At 44.1% G+C, this 6,084-nt stretch overlaps 1 non-coding gene across 1 annotated transcript; it reads left to right on the top strand.

Annotated features, from left to right (window-relative positions):
• The first annotated feature begins 1,089 nt into the window (after positions 1 to 1,089).
• tRNA-Ser (UGA) lies at positions 1,090 to 1,176 on the top strand. The gene has a single exon. It is a non-coding gene; the product is annotated as a tRNA-Ser (tRNA).
• Positions 1,177 to 6,084: the final 4,908 nt, after the last annotated feature.

Here is a 6,084-nt window from a genome sequence, read left to right as displayed (position 1 = left end):
GCTACTGCTAAGGTACTCCCCCTCATCTATAAAGGATAGGCAATTGAGAGAGAATAGGGCGATAGCCCGGTTTTGATTGAATATCCTTTCCTGTGCTTGTCTTGTATTGAGGTATACCGAAGATATGAGTAAAAGTAGGTAACAGAAGGGGAGGGATTGCTGTTTTTTATTAGTGAGGGCAAGCAGCTTTCATTTTATTAAATAGTTTGGTAGGGCTTTAATTAAATTAAAGAGTAGGCGGTTCGTATGTTTTTATGACCCACAGAATCAGAATAATAAGTAGGAGGATACGCAGAGCAAGAGCTCTTGAAGTCTACCCGGGCGCGCTTCTTCATTCATCCATTTAGGCCCGACTAGGAACACGTGGATCCAGGGAACCTGGCTCGGGAACAGCTTCTTACTAGTAGGGGCTAATCAAAGTAAAGAGAGTCCAATCTCTGAAAGAGAGCTTAGTCTCTCCATAGTAGTATACTAGTAGAAGGCGTAGGTTATGACTTGATCCAATAGAGTCAGAACACCTTTCTATCTAAAAGAAATGGTGCTCGATGAAACGATCCAGATTCCACACTATGCTGTGGGCTGGGGAGAGAGCTGCTCTGCGAAGCTGGGCGTTCAGTGTTCTTATGGAGGAACCCTACTAGAAAGAGAATCTAAAGGGCCTTCAAAAAAGAGCGAGGGAGTGATGGGCAACCTTAGTCTATATGTTGCTCGTGAGCCGCCAAGTACCAGTCTCGCAACAGTACTGGCGCAAAATAAAAGGATCGGTCCTTCACTTGCTGATCGTTTGCGAGTCGAACTCGCTCTCTTGCCACGCCTTTCACTCACTCGCTTGAGTCGGACTCAATCACTCTTTTTGAGGATCATTCGTTCTTCACTCTCTTGCTATTACCCGCAGGGAGCGCAGCAACCAAGGTGCATATTATCATATAGAAACAAGCGAAGCGTAGCGATTCGTACTACCGGAAAAGTTTCGCTAACCGGCAGGCAATAGAGTCCGCGGATAGGCGCAAGCAAGCGTAGCGAATCACATAGAAAGAGAAGCCCCTACCTGCCAGCGCGCGGATAGATAGGGCGGGCGAAGCGCGAATGGGATGGATGTCTGAGCGGTTGAAAGAGTCGGTCTTGAAAACCGAAGTATTGATAGGAATACCGGGGGTTCGAATCCCTCTCCATCCGCGAGGTCATAAGTTCTCTCTTGCCTTATCTATAGATAAGAACGAATCGGATCGACTCGACTGATATGATAGATGGAATGGATAGCTTGTGTTATGATGTAGACGGAGGTTCTTGTGTTATGATTTTGTTAGGACTTTGTCTCCCTTTCGTTATCTTCCGCTCCCGGTTGGGGGGGTGGATTACCTTTGGGAGCTAAGTCGAAGATCTCGGTGGTCTTGTGAGTGGTTGATAAACTGCGATTGCTGTTTTCTTTAGGAAGTCCCATAGCTGTGAGGCTTAACAGACAAAGAAAACGGTGGATACTTCCGGGTGGAAGGTGACGACCCTAATGAATCGACTATGAAGGTGGCTGTTAGCTACATCAGCGCTCAAATTCCTTCATCGTTATTGCCCTGGCTTCGATGATCAACCCCTGGCACATTTAGGTCTTGATCTTCGGCCATCCTGGTCCTCAGGACCCAACACAAGATTCTTCTTTCTTCTTTACTTTAAAAGATGCAAAAGGTGTTGATACGTCCTATCCACATAGAAAGCTTACCCTCTTCCACACATTACCGGTGGATGCTACAGCCGCTATCACTTTGGCTGCAGGAGGGGAATGGTTAAGTGAAACTCTCGACGTCTTGTTTGGTAAACGGGATGTTTACCCAGGCGCCGTAGTCTTGCCTAACCGTTCGGCCGGAGATGCCCTTGTATGGTATAGCAAGCTGTTTAGCTACTTGTATCGATTTGCCACAGTGTGGTTAGATAGAATGCGCTGGCAGCCTCAGCTTGGCAGGATGGGAAGGTCGAGGGAGCAGGGAAGAAAAGGTTATTCGCTATTGGCTCACCCTTGTATCAGGCCTTGGTACGACCTATACATGATTGGGCCATGACGGTTTTGGCAAGGTTAAGAATGGATGGTACCTATAACCAGACCCAACCCTTGCAGTACTTGAGAGGAAAGAAAAAATGATTCTCTTTTGATCTCAAGGCTGCTACCGATTCCTTACCTGTTATCCTGACGTCCTGTATGATTGCAGGGTAGTTCGGAAATCCCTTTGCAACTTCCTGGACGTTCATACTTTGTTCTGTAGTCTTTCAATTACCATATAGTTTATATAATCAAGGCTATAGGTCATCGGTTGTGACGTTCACGAACGGTCAACCCCTCGGATTTTTGAGTTCTTGGCCTCTATTCACACTTACACATTAAATGCTTGTGTGGATAGCTGGGGTCTATGGCACGACGAAGCTTTGCGACTATGCCATTCTTGGCGACGGTGATCGCCGACGAGAAGGTGGCGGCCGCTTACCATAATAAAAAGTTTCAGTGTACTATAACTATATCTAAAGAAAAGTCTATAATTTCAAACATTTTTTCTATTTTAATAATACTTGTTTTGGAGTTTGCCAAAAGATTTTGGAGCGACGAAGTGACTAGGGATTTATCTCAAGTGTCTGCTAAGATGCTCCGGTCTTTGGTTGACGCTATTATGTGGAAAAGACCCTGATTTTCTCAAAGATTAGAGATGTAACTGGTACTATGTCTCTGTCTTTGACCTATCGATTGAGGGGTGCTTCTTCTCGTATCTGTGGTGCGCCCTATCGCCCTAAATCTAAGTGATGGAAGCGTCACTATCTTTGTATGCTTTCGCCGTCAGGCGTATTCCCGTTACCATTGAAACTGTGGTTAGCATTTCCAGATTTGGGAGTGTTAACGCCGAGTGTCGCACGGGCCTTCATTCTTGATAGGGCTAAGTAGCGCCTTCGCTTTGTTTGTAATGAAAAGAAAAGAGAGGGTCTTCGGACATTTTATCCAGTTTAGGGGGAGGACTTTCTTGATCGCCTCATTCTTCAACCATGGGTTAAGATGTGGCTAAAGTCTCTCCGATGGTACGCTGAGGTTAGCGTAAATTAGGATGTGTCGCTCGAGGTCTCTCGAGCCTCCTGTTGTACCAATGTCTATATTCCGTTCTAGGAAGAAGGTAATGATCTTCCGGTATGGAGTTTTGTTTCGTTGTTACGACAGGCTGAGAGCAGATCTACGACCAACCTTGTGTTTGGGGGAGTTGGACGGCCGTTCCGCTCTTCGGGACTGTATTGATTCTTTTGTCGTTAAAACAAAGACAACTGCAAAATACTGCTAGGAAAATGGACTCTAGGCGTACCTGAGCACTCATGCCTGCAGTCACATCGATATAGAAAGAGAATCGAGGGGTCCTTGTGCAAGGTCTGTGCAGGACTAGCAATCCCGCGCAGATCAACCCCCGGATTGAAATTTGGACTTCGGTTTCTGGTTTTCTTTTATATGATTATGACAATCGAATTTGTGAAAGTTGTGTGTTTGGCAAACATCATCGGAATTCTTTGAAGGCTAGATCATGAAGAGCAAGTCAACCACTCGAGCTAGTGCATGCCGACATATGTGGTCCAATGCAAACGTTGTCTCTCAACAAAAGTAGTTCTCATCTTTGTTGATGATTTCACTAGGGGTATATTTTATTAAAAACAAAGAAGATGCATTTCCTGTTTTTCTTCAATTCAAAGCTTATGTAGAAAAACATATTGGTCATAATTGGAAGGTCCTTCGAACTGCTTATAGTCTAATATAGCCGGTGGTGAGTTCACATCGAATTCATTTTTCATTTTTTGAAGATGAATGGAATTAAGCGTCAATTAACAGCTAGCTACACCCCTCAACAAAATGGTGTAGCAGAGCGCAAGAATAGGACCATCGTTGAAATGGCAAAAAGTTTTTTAAAAGGAAAAGGGCTTCCAAACATGTTCTGGGCAGAAGCAGTCGCTACAGCTGTATACCTTTTCAATAGAAGTCCAACGAAAGCGGTGAAGAAAAGGATTCCTTATAAAGCTTGGAGTGGAAGAAAAGCAGAGGTCAGTCATTTTCGAATCTTTGGGTCAATTGCTTATGTTCATATTCCTTCAGAAAAAAGAAAAGAGTTTTATGATAAGAGCGAGAAATTTCTCTTTATTGGGTACAGTAATGAAACAAAGGGAGTTCTATATAAAATCCTAATAAAAAAAATCTTATTCTTAGTAGAGATGTGATTTTCAATGAACAAGATGCTTGGACTTGGACTGAAATTGATCAACAGGTTCCAATTCACATTGAGGAAGAAAAAGCAGCGGAATTCGAAAATAGAAATTTGAAGTCCCTCTTCTTCAAGCTCAAGCCTATCTTCATCATACACAAGTTCTCCGTCGTCTTCAAGTCCTCCGAGAAAGGTAAGGTCCCTAAGAGAAATTGATGCTAATTGTCACTTTCTATAGATCCCCTCCTCTAAAAAGGCATTTGAAGAAGCTGTGGAAGAGGCCGAAAGAAGAAGAGGAAATGCAATGAATGCATAAATTGCCGTAAATCAAAAAATCGCACATGGGAGTTGGTTGATCCTCCGGCAGAAAAGGATAAAGTTGGGCTGAAGTGGATCTTCAAAACAAAGCAACTTGTTAGTGATCTACGACCACCCTCTACTCATGGAAAAGAAAAGATAGAGAAAGAGGTGAAGAAGCTTCGCGACGTCGGCTTTATTAGGGAGGAACAGCACCCGGACTGGCTTGCAAATATTGTCCCCGTCACTAAAAAGAACGGGCAGACTTCCTAATTTGGTCTGCATAGATTTCCGTAATTTAAATGATGCATGTCTAAAAGATGAATTTCCATTGCCTATCACAGAAAGAATTCTATATAAGACTTTCGGCTACGAGCGCATGTCTTTCATGGATGGATTTTCAGGGCAAATCAAAATGCACCCGGACGACCTCTTTGCTCATTCCGCACCCCTTTCGGCATTTACTCTTACCTTATATAATCATGCCCTTCGGGTTAAAGAATGCAGGAGCAAGAACTCTACAGGCTATGACGCAAATCTTCAGAGAGATGTTGCATAAAACCGTAGAATGCTACGTGGATGACCTGGCCGTAAAAAGCCGTAAAGAGGTCGACCACTTGGCAGATTTACGACAAGTCTTCTCTTCCTTAGGCAACCTGAAGATGAACCCTCTAAAGTGCTTCTTCGGAGTATCGTCAGGGGGATTCATAGTACGAAGATTGAGGTTTTTATTCCAAAACAAACTGGTTTTTATTCCTACTTCAAGGAATTGAGAGGCTTCCAAGGAAACTATATAGTTTATTGCCAATATATCAGGCAAGTGCCAACCCTTTTCTCGTCTAATGAAAAAAGGAGTGGAGTTTGTCTGGAACCAAGCATGCCAAGATGCATTCTAAAGCATAAAAGAATACCTGACTAAGCCGCCGGTATTAGCGGCCCCTGCACCAGGACGACCATTTATATTGTACATCTGCGCTCTCGACCACTCACTGGGGGCACTCCTGGCCCAAAAGTCTCTCTTATTCCACCAGAAAAGCCTGATTCTTCATTTCACCTATTTACTTTTTCCACGTAGCAGCTTCCATACTGCAAGAAGTCTTCCTCGGGAATGGCTTACCTTAGCTTAGAATTGACTTCCGCGCGCTCCTTAGATGGGGGCTCTTTCCCGGGTCCTTTCGGTGCGAAGGATCAAACTTGTTCCAAGATCTAACTTAATTAACGTATCTTGTTTCAGAGCGCACTTAAAAAGAAAGCTGGGTCCCCCTTCGCTAGCTCTGTTGCCTCTTCTTAGGCTAGCTATTAGCCAAAGGTTACCGGCAACTCTATTCCGACTACACAACGTTAACCCTTGCTTGGTCGTGAGATGCATATGAATCAGAAATCGAAGAACGGGATGCTTTAAAAGGAGGATGGCAATTGGCTTCAAAGTCCGCTCCGCAGGTATAAGCTATCGATGGAAGCGCTAGGCAAACCTGTAACAGAATACGGGTCGAGTAGCAGATCAAAAAGAAAAGGACTCAATCCCTGAATCCCATCCTTGGAATCAAATCAAGTTAAGGTTGCTTTTGAGCTACACAGA

The sequence above is a fragment of the mitochondrial genome of Vitis vinifera (genome assembly GCF_030704535.1).
Source record: "Vitis vinifera mitochondrion, complete genome".
In the NCBI taxonomy this organism is placed as follows: domain Eukaryota; kingdom Viridiplantae; phylum Streptophyta; class Magnoliopsida; order Vitales; family Vitaceae; genus Vitis; species Vitis vinifera.
This window is presented reverse-complemented; position numbering and strand designations above follow the sequence as displayed.